At 38.2% G+C, this 13,862-nt stretch overlaps 2 long non-coding RNA genes and 1 pseudogene across 3 annotated transcripts; 1 reads left to right on the forward strand and 2 right to left on the reverse strand.

Annotated features, from left to right (window-relative positions):
* The window catches only part of LOC131327465 (golgin candidate 1-like), a 78,555-nt pseudogene that overhangs the window by 17,000 nt on the left and 47,693 nt on the right, over positions 1-13,862 (reverse strand).
* On the forward strand, positions 5,679-7,545 carry LOC131325472 (uncharacterized). The gene is made up of 2 exons (XR_009199719.1): positions 5,679-6,859; positions 6,964-7,545. It is a non-coding gene; the product is annotated as an uncharacterized LOC131325472 (long non-coding RNA).
* Positions 6,718-8,658, reverse strand: LOC131325471 (uncharacterized). 2 transcript variants are annotated; one of them, XR_009199718.1, is made up of 3 exons: positions 7,660-7,773; positions 7,315-7,464; positions 6,718-7,237 (listed from the first exon to the last, which is right to left on the reverse strand). It is a non-coding gene; the product is annotated as an uncharacterized LOC131325471 (long non-coding RNA). The 2 variants fall into 2 exon arrangements; XR_009199717.1 differs by having other exon boundaries at positions 7,315-8,658.

A 13,862-nucleotide genomic window follows, 5' to 3' on the forward strand; every position in this document is an offset into this window, starting at 1 on the left:
CTATTTCTCTCTCTACCCACTACCAAAACTAAACTAAACTAAACTCTCAACCAAACACTAACTTTCTTATTTAACATCTAGATGCAATAGGCTGATCAAAAAAAATATCTAGATGCAATAGCCAAAATAACTTCGTATTGTGAAAAATCAAAGTGATAGTTGCCACAGGCAACTCGAGCATGTGATATACTCCGTATTAAACTGAGGCTCCATTCCGGAACTTAAAAAAAGCCTTTATTTTTTAAGAAGACAATTTCAAGCTCAAATATTATGAGTTCATTGAAATCTAAAAATATGCAATATGGATCTTTTTTGGAAGATCTCATCGAGATCTTTTATACGATGTAAAAAAAATTGAAAAATTATTTTTCATTTACTTTATTTTGAGTTTGAAAATGTGAAATAAATTGCTTATTTTTTAAGAAGGTTTATGGAACGGGGCCTGAATCTCCTCGCTATGGTTACCATTCTCGGATTTCTAATACGTCTCGACAACATAGTAAGTAATGAAATAATCACCTTTTTAATTAACTGATTTGAGTTTGCGATCACATTTACACGTAAACAATGAGTCGTATAATATCGTCAGAAATAGTATGAAAACTATTGTGTCAGTGTCCTGCAACAGAATGTGGTATATATGGAGTACGTTAGGATAAAATGCATCTGCAACATGGTAGCTTTTTTGGGCTAGGGATTTTTCCCGTATCAAAAGCAGAAACAGATGTGTACAAGCCATCAGTATCTGAAGTTGCCATTGTTGCTTGATGAAAGAGTTGCATCATGTATAAACTGCCTCGCTCTATCAACATCAATGGTTCGGATGAGGATGACGAAGATGACCAAGGGAAGCGAAATTCCCACGATTCACGGTTCTTGTGATTGGCGGAAGAACAATCTTGCATCTAAATAGAGAGCGAACACTGTTGTAGAAGCCACACACAGAAAAATAGCCTAGTGTGTCAATGGGCATAAAGCAGCTACATATCATGGCAACGTAGGGTTGGCAAGTCCCATGGATACTGCAACTTCCCTTGAGTAAAAAGAATCAGCTTGCTCCTACATTCATTGACAAAACACGGATAAGTAGTCTATAAATATCTCAACCGCCAAATTTCAATAAAAATTAACTGCCTTGTGTATCTTGTAGACTGAATTGTAGAACAGGCTCTTACTGGCAAATGCATCAAAGGGTATAACTATATTATTCTTGGCAATGCCCTTCATTAAGGTGATTTGTTACAATTAATCATTCATTGTGAGTTTAATTTAGTTCTTTCCTTGTAAGTAAAGCATGGTGAATTTCTTGGTGATAATCAACGGGTTCAAATGGCTGTTGGAGCAAGCTTTAAAGAGAGTGAATTATGGGAAAGAAGTGCTAAAAAGAGCTCCAATTCACTGATAGTGCTAGTCTTCCTTATGGTTCGCAATACAATAGTGACTTAGGTTTCTTTCTATCTGTTCGCTATAGTCCATTAGTGGGTCTAAAGTTTAATCCTTCTTGTCCGGTAGCAAGGGAACTGGCTCCTTCCGTCCCTTCGTCTCGCCACAACACAAGCTGTGATATAATCTGTCTATGAAGGAGAAGGTCCAATCCATCAAATTGATTCATGAAGACAGTCAATGTGCTGGTGAAGCAAATCATTCCCATTTTCAGACCATTTCAATGTGTTTCGATTCTTCCGAACAAGAGAGGTTTGATGCTTTTGAATCCATTGTATTAATTCCACTTCCTACCTGCAGTATGCTCTTTATGATCTCGGCTTATGATAACTCCTGGTATTGTAACAGCTTTTGATGGGCTAGTACCCACACTCACCTGTAGCTGTGTATGAGTAATCGCCCCCCACCCTGGAATAGCCTGCTTTTCGTGCTCAATCAGAAGGAAGTGTACTTTTCATCCCCGGAGACCGGCCTTCGTAAAGGCACCTGTGGGCGGCAACTACTATTTCCTCTTCCATTCCTCATTCACATTAGAGACATACAAGCTGAACTAAATGAATTGAATAGGCGATTTCAATTAGTTACTTTCTATATCATATTTCGAGTTGACTTGTGAAAGTTGCGTCAGTGAAGTAAGCGCTGGTTGTATCCCGGCTAAGCAACCAGATTCTAAAGGTCCGTTGGTGGTCATCGGTCCTTACTTTCATTTAATAGTTCGATTCCCGGTCCCCGGTCATCTTTCTTCTAGCTTTTAGTTCCCTTACAGCGCCTTGGAAAGAGCCTGCCTTGCCCTAGCTTGGGCAGCTCATAGACTGCGACATTAACATTACATGCTGAACTATTGAAGGAGAAGGTCCAATCCATCAAATTGATTCATGAAGACAGTAAATGTGCTGGTGGTCGGAATCAACTTGAGTATATATCTGGGTGGGTCGAGCTATTCCTTCATGATCGTGAGATTTCTTCTTTTCTCATTAATGCCGCTTCGAGGTCTCCAAGGACCGCGCAACCTGTCAACGGCAAGGAAGGAAGGAGATTATCTATCTGATTCTTCTTCGTATCAACGAACGAGGGGACTTTACAACCAACCGGAAGTGGAACAACTCGTGAAGCTGCGAAAGAAGAAGTCAGCATCCTGTGAAGCGACAACCATACAAGTGAGGTTGTTTTTTAGCGATGTTCTTTCATTCCCAATTGATCGATATCTGCCATTGTTCGTTTGTGATGCCCGTTGGATTTGTTCCAAGAAATGGACTGAAGGCATTAGAGTCCCCCTCCACTTGGCTCGGGGGGATATAGCTCAGTTGGACTAACTAGACTGCCATAACAAGGCACAGGTGCGTCTCCCGGTCCAATAGAAAGGATTTGACCGTTGATTCTACTCTTGCTGGAGAGATGCTCAAGCCCTGTATCAAAATAATCAAAAAGGAAGGCGAGCTTGCATTCAAGGACCCGTAGGAAACTCAAGCTTCACTATACAGATAATTTGGTTATTCAAAGAAGCCTTGCTAAGTGATTACGAGTCCTACTGAGAGAAAGAATCCACATTAGCTCCGAAATGCCTATCCACCAAGTGAATTCTCTTTGGTGGATCGTCTTTCCTTTCAGTTCCCCTTCGGTTCTATCCCAGGCTACGGGTGTGGAGAAGAAGTAGCCGTTTGACACGGTTATCTGTGGGCTGGTGAGGCTCTTCAGAAACTACAGGTTTTTATTCCTCTCATCATCGCCATACTAGCACATTTCTCCACAGTAGATTCCAAAAAGGCAAGTCCTTCAGTTCCAGGTTCGAGTGATGGTTCCCCAGTAAGAGATTCGCAAGGTGTTTATGGAATTATTATAGCAGGTCGGTCTAGTAATCAGGGGGCGGCCGTTCGGTCGCCTATGATACTAGGATTTTACGACGGTAGGGACGATTGCTTCCATTACTGACCAGAAAGACGCCAAATTCTCCTTTAGGTGCTTCAACTGCGGTATAGGTAGAAGAAGCTGGTAAAGACCTGTCACGATTCGAATAAGAAAGAGGGAGTTAGGAATGGAGTAAGGGTTTAGCAACTGTCATTTATTCTATTTACAGGCCATTTTCCCGGGGTCTCGGTTGATTTCCTTTCCTTTAGCTTCTCAGTGATTCAGTTCGCTAAGTTTGAAAAGTCCAAAGAGCGCAGACTAGCCACGGAACTTGGATACGGTTTCATTTCTTGTCTGCGGGCTCTCGCTTGATGAACGGTTCATGAACTTACTCTTCTCTCTCTCAATCGGCATTGGAACCCGACACAACAAGATCTCTTACAGCGATGTCCTCATAGCCCACTGCCTCTTTCTAGGATAACCCTCTCGCCATGCCTTGAACTTCTCAACGCTGCCTCTGCTGATATTTTAGTAACAAGATGTAAGATGCCAGGATGGAGTGATAAGAGGGCATGCTTTAATGATCGAATTCGATGTGCGTGGGCCTCTGTATGGGTTGAAACAGGCTCCCAGACAGTGGTACAAGAAGTTCGATGGTTTCAGGCAGCGCAGCGGCTACACGAGATGCAACGTAGATCACTGTTGTTAAGCAAGAAGACATGTCTTAGCCAATGGCTTTACTGGTCGGTCTTCCCTGTCAGGCTGAACCAAGTGGCCGTACGGATGCTGCCTCCACTAAACCCACAGGAAGCCTTGCAAGCTACGGCTAACAGACAGAAGAAAAGAAAGAAACACCGTCTAGTACTGCAGCTGGATTGAAAAGCAGGAAGCAGAACGAACTGAAAAGCTTGCCTTGTGACTATGGGAATGATGGAATAAGCTCTGATTCCTCTTAGCGTTAGCAACTCTGAGCTCATAGGGACCAAGATATTGGCGAATACCACATATGATCAAGAAAAGAGTACCTATAATCACGTGAAAGGAGGATTGGCCAGGAGGCTGTTCCTCCAACATTCTATCCATTGCTGCTCCATACATTCCTCTTAGGTATATGTCATCTGAATTCTCCATGTTTTTAGTTTATTCTTACAAAATAACTGACGGGCTCATGATCAATTAAGTGTTCTTCCATGATATCACACTTCTAATGCGTCTCAACAGCATAGTAAGTAATGAAAAAAATCACACTTCCAGTTCACTAATTTGAGTTTGCTATCAGATTTTATTTTTGTCGGTAACTGTACTTTACATTGAACGCCCAAACAAAGAATACAAACGTTTCAAGAAGTGTGTCCTCAAACTCTCCTTCTCTGCTGCTGTCTATAATATTTGGTGTGAGCGTAATGTCCGAATTTTTCAACAGAAATCTCTGGATTCTTGCTCCCTTTCTGCCAAAGTTTACAACTCTGTTCGGGAAGCTTTGTTTTCTTGGCGAAATGTGAAGTACGCCCCGTTCGGACAAATAAGTCACAGTGGCTTATTTTTTGTCCTTATTCAAATTTTTTCCGTATCACTTGGCTTATTATCAATTTTTTGGGGATTATTGCATCCTCACGACAAGAGGAATGTAAAAAGTAAAAAAATTTGACCGAAATCCAATTTTTTTTGAATAAAGACGAAAAAATTGGCTTATTGATTTACTTTCGTCTTTATTCAAAAAAAATTGGATTTCGGTCAAAATTTTTTACTTTTTAGATTCCTCTTGTCGTGAGGATGCAATAATCCCCAAAAAAATGATGATAAGCCAAGTGATACGAAAAAAATTTGAATAAGGACAAAAAATAAGCCAAAATGGCTTATTTGTCCGAACACCTTAAAGTAGGGTAATAGAGAGATATGCCAGCGGTGGAATATTCCTTATGGGATCCTTGAATCCCCTCGTTTGTAAATGCTGTTCATAGTTAGGACTTTCAAAATGCTATAACATTTACAAATAAACAATGAGATGTATATTATCGGCAAAATTGGGAGACTTAAATAATCATTCTCAGACCTCAAAGGACGTATGTTTCCTTCCTGTTGACTTTTTGGAATTATGTTTGCATCCTCAAATTTGAATATTTCCAATACTATCCTTTTTCATTTTTATGTGATAAACTGATACTCCCTCATTCCCTAAATAAGTGTTCGATGCGCAAACCTAGGCCTTAAAAAAGATACATTTGTTTCATTAAAAAAATTAATTTTTTTCACAAATCATTAGATAGTAATGAGTTCTAGTATTAGATTGTGAAAAAAAAAATTTAATGAAAAACATGCATCTTTTGTAAAGCCTAGTTTTGCACGCAGGACACTTATTTAAGAACGGAGGGAGTAGCATACACAGGCAATGAATTTTGAGATGATGTCTTAAAGTTATGGGTCCTATCCGTTATTATGTGGATATAATTTACTGGTGAAATCCCGTGAATTGCTCTTACCTAAATACACCACAAATCCTTCCCAACAATCACCACCTAATCCAGCAACAAATTCATCATCCTCTCCCTTGATTTTTTTCGATCATGTCGTCTCCCTTGATTCTCTTCCACTATTATCCTCTCCACAATCCATTGCAGCGGAAAGTTATCTCCATCGCAACTCGCCCTCGTCAACAGAATCATCGGGGTTAACCATAATGTCCTCTAATTAGTTGCCGGTGTCCACCTCGTCTCCGACGTCCTCAAGTCCAAACTCTCCCTCCTCTCTGACCTCTTCGCCATCAGCCAGCTCTTCATCGTCGGCTACCGCTTTAGCTTCGCCCACAATGGCAACAATGGCGTTCAATCCCTTTGCTTAATGCGTCATCCTGAACCCAAATCTTGTAATTTCAAGCACATTCACTTTTTTTGGGGGGAGCACATTTTCCTACACAAGGTACATTAAGGACGTTCATCTCTCTCTTTTTACTAGGTGACCGGCTCGTGCTAGCATAAGGTGTCTCATGCCTGGTATTGGGACGAGGTGTCTCATGCCTGGAATTCTTTTGTTTCAAGCATTGGTATTGTAATAGTAGAATATGTTTTGCGAGCAGTTTGGATATATTTACAATACTTTTAAGCCATAGTTAAGTTAATTACACACAAGAGAGAGTGCTAGAGTTCAAAAGCAAATGATAGAAACCAAAAGATTTGTCCATAGTTTTGGGAAGCAACGGAGCTAGAATAGTAGAGATGGCTGCAAATCATGCAATCCATTCCCAGCTTCTAGTCCTTATCACTACCGAATGCAGCCCAGCTTCAACAAACTATAACTTAGCAATTCAGAGTAACTTTGTAAAAATAAGACCCCCAAAAAGTTCCTTATGAGAACTTTGTTCGTGCACTTAATTCTAACATCTATTCACAGCAATATGAATTGTATTAGACATACATATCAGAAAATAATCCGTGAAGGTAAGAGCTTCGTGCTACCATTAAATGATAAATTGATTCAGGTTGAACTTTGCTGGTAAACCATCCTACAAAATTCATACGAACAAGTCACAAGACTTGATGCGAACTGCAACAGTAGCCTAGGGAACTTGAAATAAGTGTAAGTTGACATTCCATTCCGATCTAGCTTGTTATCATCAAATTAAGTTTGAAAGTTAGGCCTTTCTTCATGTAAGTATACACATTTAGCGGAATGGTTTAGTCTATGATGAGATCTTACACAAAACAATGAGGAATCCAAAACAAGTAAATTGCATGATACATCTACCAGGTATATTGCATCTTTCCAAGGGATCGACGGCTTTACCTGGCAAATGTCTATCTGCTTCATCAACTCTTGGTTATTATTCTGCAGATCATTCAGCAAGGGAGCCTTTGGTAAGGCAACCTGAACGGTCCTCTCTGCTTCAAGCAAAGCAGCTTCTTTTGACTTGGTGACGATCTAATGCCTTGTTATCATCCTGCAACTTCGTAATCTGAAACGAACAATCACATCTAATCAATTATTTCAGAATTCTGTAACGAGAACATTGGAGGTCAAAGCCTTGAATACCTCTAGCCAAGCAAGCTTAAGTTCAGCCTCCAAAGGTGGAAGAACGGCTTCAATTGGAGGCATGTCATCATCTTTTTGAGTAGCATGAACCGTTCACAGAGTGGCTTCTGATGCAAATCACCGTACTTGGTTGTTACTGCCAGATCTTGCCTACACCATGGCAAATAAACTGGACTTCTATGACAGAGATGATGTAAAATTCTTAAATGAGTAGTTTAATTGTGTAGTGGATATTGCAATTTTCATTTAGAAATAATTACGCACTTCTAACTTTTTAGTTTTTCTCATTGTCTACCGAGTACGGAAACAAGTAAAAAAAAAATGATTGCAGGTACAAGAGCATACCGAAGGAAATTATTGCAAAGGATATCAGAGTATCGAAGGAGTTTATATTTCTATGATCTTCCTTTGAATCTTCAGCATTAACAGCACTTTAAATTCTGGCAAGTGTGCATCGAAACATAGCTTTAGCTGATAACTGGGTGTGCTAGCTATAAGTGTGAGTGGATAGATGGGCTCAAATAATTTTGAGGAAACCATAATGGTACTCATGACTGTAACTAATCTTACGTATGTACCCCGCCAAGGCACTACCTTCGTTAACATTTTAATTGTTTCATTACCGCCCTATTAGCAATACAGAATCACCTATATCCTATCATATATTGAAATAAGATACCCAATTACTTAACCATATCTTCCATAGAGACCACCACTAATCTAGGGTTTTGTTCAAACACGAAGTACACACTCACACCAGCTCGCAGTTAACATCTACACTTTTCTTTTCTTTTTTTGATAGGCCAGTTAACATCTACACTTGCACACACTTACAGCTACCAACTCAATGTATCTGCAGCCAACACACACACACAGTAATGGAAAGAGATGAGGTCAAAATCGAAACCCTAATAACTCAGAAATCAAAACCAGTCCATATATACAGTCGAAATCAGTTCATATATATAATCTTTGCCCAAATCAAAACCGTAAAATTTATAAGCCATAAATTGGAACCAAAAACTAGAAATTGATCCAAAACTCCCATGCCTGAGGTTACGTGCGCAGAAAACTTAAACCAGAAATCGATCCACACCAGAAATCCCATAGAACCTCTCTCGTCGAACAGGGAAGAGGGGAGGAGAAGAAGGCGGATGAGGAGGGGTGAAAAGGTCAAAAAAAAATCAGAGGGATTAGGCCGAATGAGTTATGCCTTGCTCGAGAGTCAAGAGCAGTCCATATTCTTTGGGCCCAAATCCGGCTTTGCCTGGATGAAGACCGAAGGGAGATGAGTTCATCCTGTGAGCTCCAAAAAAGTGGGGCTATTTTTTGGTTGGTAATTTCATTGACAAAGCATTGACAAAGCGTACCTTTTTTTTTTATCTCAATCTTGATCGAGTTGTAATTTTCTTTTTTAAACGTAGCGAGTTTGTAAAGAATTAAAGTGAAAAAAATATTTATTTGTAATTAAAAGATAGTGAATCAAATGTCTATAGACAGAACTACTTCACGAACAGATAGAGCTAAAGCGGAACAGATTGATCGAGATATCAATCGGGTATCCATCCAGAGCTGCTGTCCAGTTTGGGACATGTGGACTTTGGAAAGTCAGTCAGCCAAAGTTGACTCCGTCGAATAACAAGACGTATAAATACTTGCTTCCAATGATTTAGATGACCGAACGAGAGCTTTATACTGAGCAGCCCCCAAACGTCCGTTACAGAGAAAAATATTCGTGGGACTTCCATTCTCTGTATCTATTGATCAATACTCTCTCAAGTAATCTCCAAGAGGTATAAGTTACATTCAATTTCTATGATTGAGATTCTAATCGTGTCGTTTCCGTATCAAAAATAATTAATAAAACAGAATAATTATTACTACTTAAAAGATATTGATCGTGTCGTTTCCGTATCAAAAATAATTAATAAAACAGAATAATTATTACTACCTAAAAGTTAGCAGTAAATACTCCGACTATCATTCTCAATGATTACAAAGGTTAAGTTGCAGCTATTTCAATTAATTTCTAAATTAATTCGGAAAGAGATTTGATTGTTTGATTTCTAAAACATTTAAAGTTGAATAAAAATAAGCAATAAAAGATGAGAGAGTTTATAAGAGAAAAGATTTAAGGTTTCGAATCCACTCAACCCGTTGTAACAATATTTATGCTATGATAAGGTTACTTATTCGAATCAATCCGGATACCATTAGGATTCACGAGCCCACACAATATTGCCTAAATATATTTATGAATCACCAAATAGCATGGGTATCGCCGCCTAGTACAAACCGTCTTACTAGTACGATCCATCTCTATGGCACAGATCGTCTAATAGCACAACACGTCTTATAGAGTTTGGTTAATATATTCTAGAGGTTACTCCACCTATTGCCAATTGATTTTAGGTTGGAACCCTCCAAGAAAGCTAACATGGTATTAGAGCTAGGTCTTGGATGGCATCGCCTCTTCTAGGAAAGTCTTTGTCATCTCTATCGTCCGAGTCAATCGCTCAGTTCCTTATCTCCTGGTCTGTCACCTCCACGTGAGGAAAAGTGTTAGACTTGTCCCACATCGCTTCTTTAAGTCACCAAAGCTTGATTAATATATTTTAAAAGTTACTTCATTTATTGTCAATTAATTTTATGTCGGGACCCTCCTAAAAATCTAACAGTTTCATTGGAGCCAATCTTAGACATGCAGAGCCCGAAGAGTGTGACACTGTCTCTCATCCTATCTAATTAGTTTAATAAAAAAGAAGGAACTTGCAATGGATAGATCGGCACGCGAAAAAGTGTAAACCGCCACATTCATGTTTTTAAATATACTTGTCTTTTTACTCTCATCCGATTTAATAATTTCTCGTTCAATTTTAACAGGATAAAAAATAAATTATATTTTTAAATTAATAATGAATTTTATATCCAATATAAAACTTGTTTTGTAAATCTCAATTAGTTCTATAAGATAATATTTTAAAATTACATAAAACATTATAAATTACAAGATATAATCAATTGAAAAATTACACGAACTCAAAAAAAAAATATTAAATTCGGATGAAAGGAGTATTTTTTAAATACTTGTCTTCTTATGTTTTTAGAGCATGTACACCAGCAAAAGGTTTTACCTACTCAATAATCCACTTTTTTCATTTTACCTACTCAAATATCTCTCAATCTCATATCAATCCTCTTTATTATATCTCTTATCCTTATAAAATATATTAAAAAAGAGAGAGCCAGAGAGAGTGCTAGAGAGAGAATGAGGGTGTGGTTAGGAGGAGAGAGAAGATGAATAATATTTTAATTGTTTGCTTGTGAATAGTGGCTATCTAGTTTTATCAAGCATTTTCTGAAATGGAAAAGTACCTCAATGTTTAAAGAGATGGAAAATTCTAAAATTAGCCCAATGGGCTGACGATAGTAGATGTATAAATGTGTATTAAAGGATGTAAAAAGTGCAAAAAAATACATGTTTTTCTTATCTTTTAGTGTATTTATCGTCAGCCCAATGGACTGACAATAGCAAGACTGTAAAGAGATTAGTGCAACTTATTTTTGTGACTTTGAGTAGGTAAAATGACTATAAAGGTAGGTTTGCCTACTTTGGTGCACGCTTTTAAACACGTAGTTCTTGCCTTTCGATTATTGAAGACTGCGTTTTTTAATACTAATAATTGCCCGTCTTTCGGCAGAGAAACTTTTAGGTATACCGGGGATATCAAGTTTCATGGTATCGTTTTCGTTCCGTTTCTTATTTTTCGACCATTTTTCGATCACATTTCAACGATCGATTTTGTTCATTTTATAGAGTTCGACGTGAACCTTAATCATGCCAAAAATTGTGTTCATCGGACTTTATTTAATACATGATCCGTACACGTGAAAATCACAAAAAAAACCAAAATTGGGTTTTGATTCAGTGTGTTTTTGGACTCAATTTTAGTTTTCTTCAATTTTCACGTGTGCCGATCATGTATCAAATAAAATCCGATGAACATAATTTTTGACATGATTAAGGTTCTCGCCGAACTCTACAAAATAAACGAAATCAATTATCCAAATGTGATCAAAAAATAAAAAACGGACCAAATGAGATACATGAAACTTAGGCCCCGTTCCGGAACGCGAAATAAGTACTTATTTTTTAAGAAGACAATTTAAAACTAAAAAATGATGGGCTTATTGAAATATAAAAATATGCAATATGGATCTTGTTTGAAAGATCTCAATGAGATCTTTAATACGATGTAAAAAAAATTGAAAAATTATTTTTCATTTATGTTATTTTTTAGTTTGAAAATATGAAATAAGTATTTATTTTTTAAGAAGGTGTTCTGGAACGAGCTCTTAGTATCCCCGAAATACCTAAAAGTTTATCTGCCGAGACGGAGAAAGACTGCGTTTTTAAATACTCGTACTTGTCTTTTTCAGAAATGCCATGGCCCTTGTACTTTTTTTTTTTTGATAATCAAAAGGGTAGGAAGGGGCGACCGGCGTAGCAACCCCCATTGAACGTGACCATAGGGGCTCTCGACCCGCTGTGGAATATCCGGTTAGAATCATAGCTACTGTCCGAAAGGGCAGACCGTCACCACAGCACCATCTAGGCGCACAACTGGCACAGGACCCTCCATGCGGCCCTCCAGCTCATATATATTTTTTGCAACCGGAGGGACTCGAACCCGAGTCCACATGGAGGGCGGGGCACTTAAGCCCCATCACCTGTGCCAACTGGGCTACCACCCTGATAGTATGGCCCTCGTACTTGACTTTTCCAGAAAGGCTATGGTACACCATACTACGCAAAACGTACACCACTAGCTGAAAATTTGAAGCCAAAATTTTGTTTGTGGGCTCATTATTAATCCACGTAGCATCCACATCAGCTAGTGTACATTTTGGATAGTCAAGTGGTGTACCTATTGCATTTCTGCAATGATTCAAACTGTTCAAAAAAATTTAAACAATTTTTTTAGTTCACCTTTAAAATTTCAGATCTATCTGATAAATGTAAGTACTTGATTCATTGTTCAACTTTTCTTTTGAATCTTAAATTATGAAAAAGATATTGGACAATTAGATCAAGTACTTATAATGATCAGATCAAGCTGAAATTTTATGATTAGACCCGAAAAATAATTTAGAAAATAATGAACGGTTCGGATCGTTTGTGCATATTCGGAACCCACACATGGTCCTAGAGAGAATTGATTATCACTTATCCTAGTGATCTTCGACCGACTCCTCAAGGGTGCGTGGGATTGTCAAGTGCGCGTGGGATTGTCTTTGCTCCTATGACCGTTGATGATTATATATTACTGTACTACGGAGTATACGTATGAGAATAATAAGTTCTGTCCGGTTGACCCGGACAGCCCACATGGGGCCCCATTCGCCTATTTTTGTAGAAAATCCCAATCATACATTTTGTAGGACTCGAAAAATAATGTATCTGCACAAAAAAATTAATTTGTCCAGACATCGATAGATATATCAAAAGTTGAGTTTTTACTCGAAAAATAAACGAAGTGTAAAAAGTTTAACTTTAAAATAGTTGACAGATCACAATTATCCATTTTTTTTTGTAAAACTCATTTTTTAACATACCTATCAATGTTTAAACGAGCTGATTTTTTGAATAAATACATAATTTTACGAGCCTTACAAAATGCACGATTTGATTTTTTTTTTTAAATGTGCAAAGAGAGCCCACACGAGACTGTCCGGACAGCCCCTTGTCAGGATCAACCGGAAATAACTTTTTCTCGTACTGTATTGGAGACTTGAAGCTTTTCTCAGAGCACCGTCATCTTTCGCAAGCAGCCAGGCAATTTCCACGAAATATCTAGCCACAGCCTCTCTTCGGACTCAGATCCTCTCCAAACATACTTTCTACAAAGATCTTTCGCAGCTTTTCACCAGATGACGACAGCACATAAATGAACCCATCCAAGGGTAGAGACAGCGCCAGCAATGCTGTTGTCAATCCTTTAATTACCACGACGTCGTTTTCTCACCCACACCTAAACGGCAGCTTAACGTCCATCCTCTCTGTCTTCTTCTATTCAATTTGGGAACTACAAACCAGTTACAAAAATTCCCTAATTGTCAAATCCTCTCTCTCTCGCCAAGATAGAAATGATACTATTTCCAGAAAAATGGGTTCATCTTTCTGTCTCTGAGTGGGATTTATAGGAAAATGGCTTCAGCTCTCTTTCTCTCTCCCCAGCCAAGATAGGAGTGGGATTTGAAGGAAAATGGGTCTCTCTCTCTCCTAGCCAAGATAAGAGTGAATTTTACAGGAAATTGGGATCATCTTCTTATCCATCCATTTTCTTGCATCAAAAAAATAAAAAATAAATCGAGTGTGGAATTAATAAAGTTGATGAAAGTGACAAATGAATCTATATTGGAAGAAAGTTCTATAACCATGCAAGATTTCAGAGAAAAATTAGACTTGTGTTGTCAAACAAAGAATGCTAATGAAATACAGTTATGCATCCGAGAACAATATAGTGACAGCAATATTCAATTTTCTG

Source organism: Rhododendron vialii, chromosome 5a (genome assembly GCF_030253575.1).
Source record: "Rhododendron vialii isolate Sample 1 chromosome 5a, ASM3025357v1".
NCBI lineage: Eukaryota > Viridiplantae > Streptophyta > Magnoliopsida > Ericales > Ericaceae > Rhododendron > Rhododendron vialii.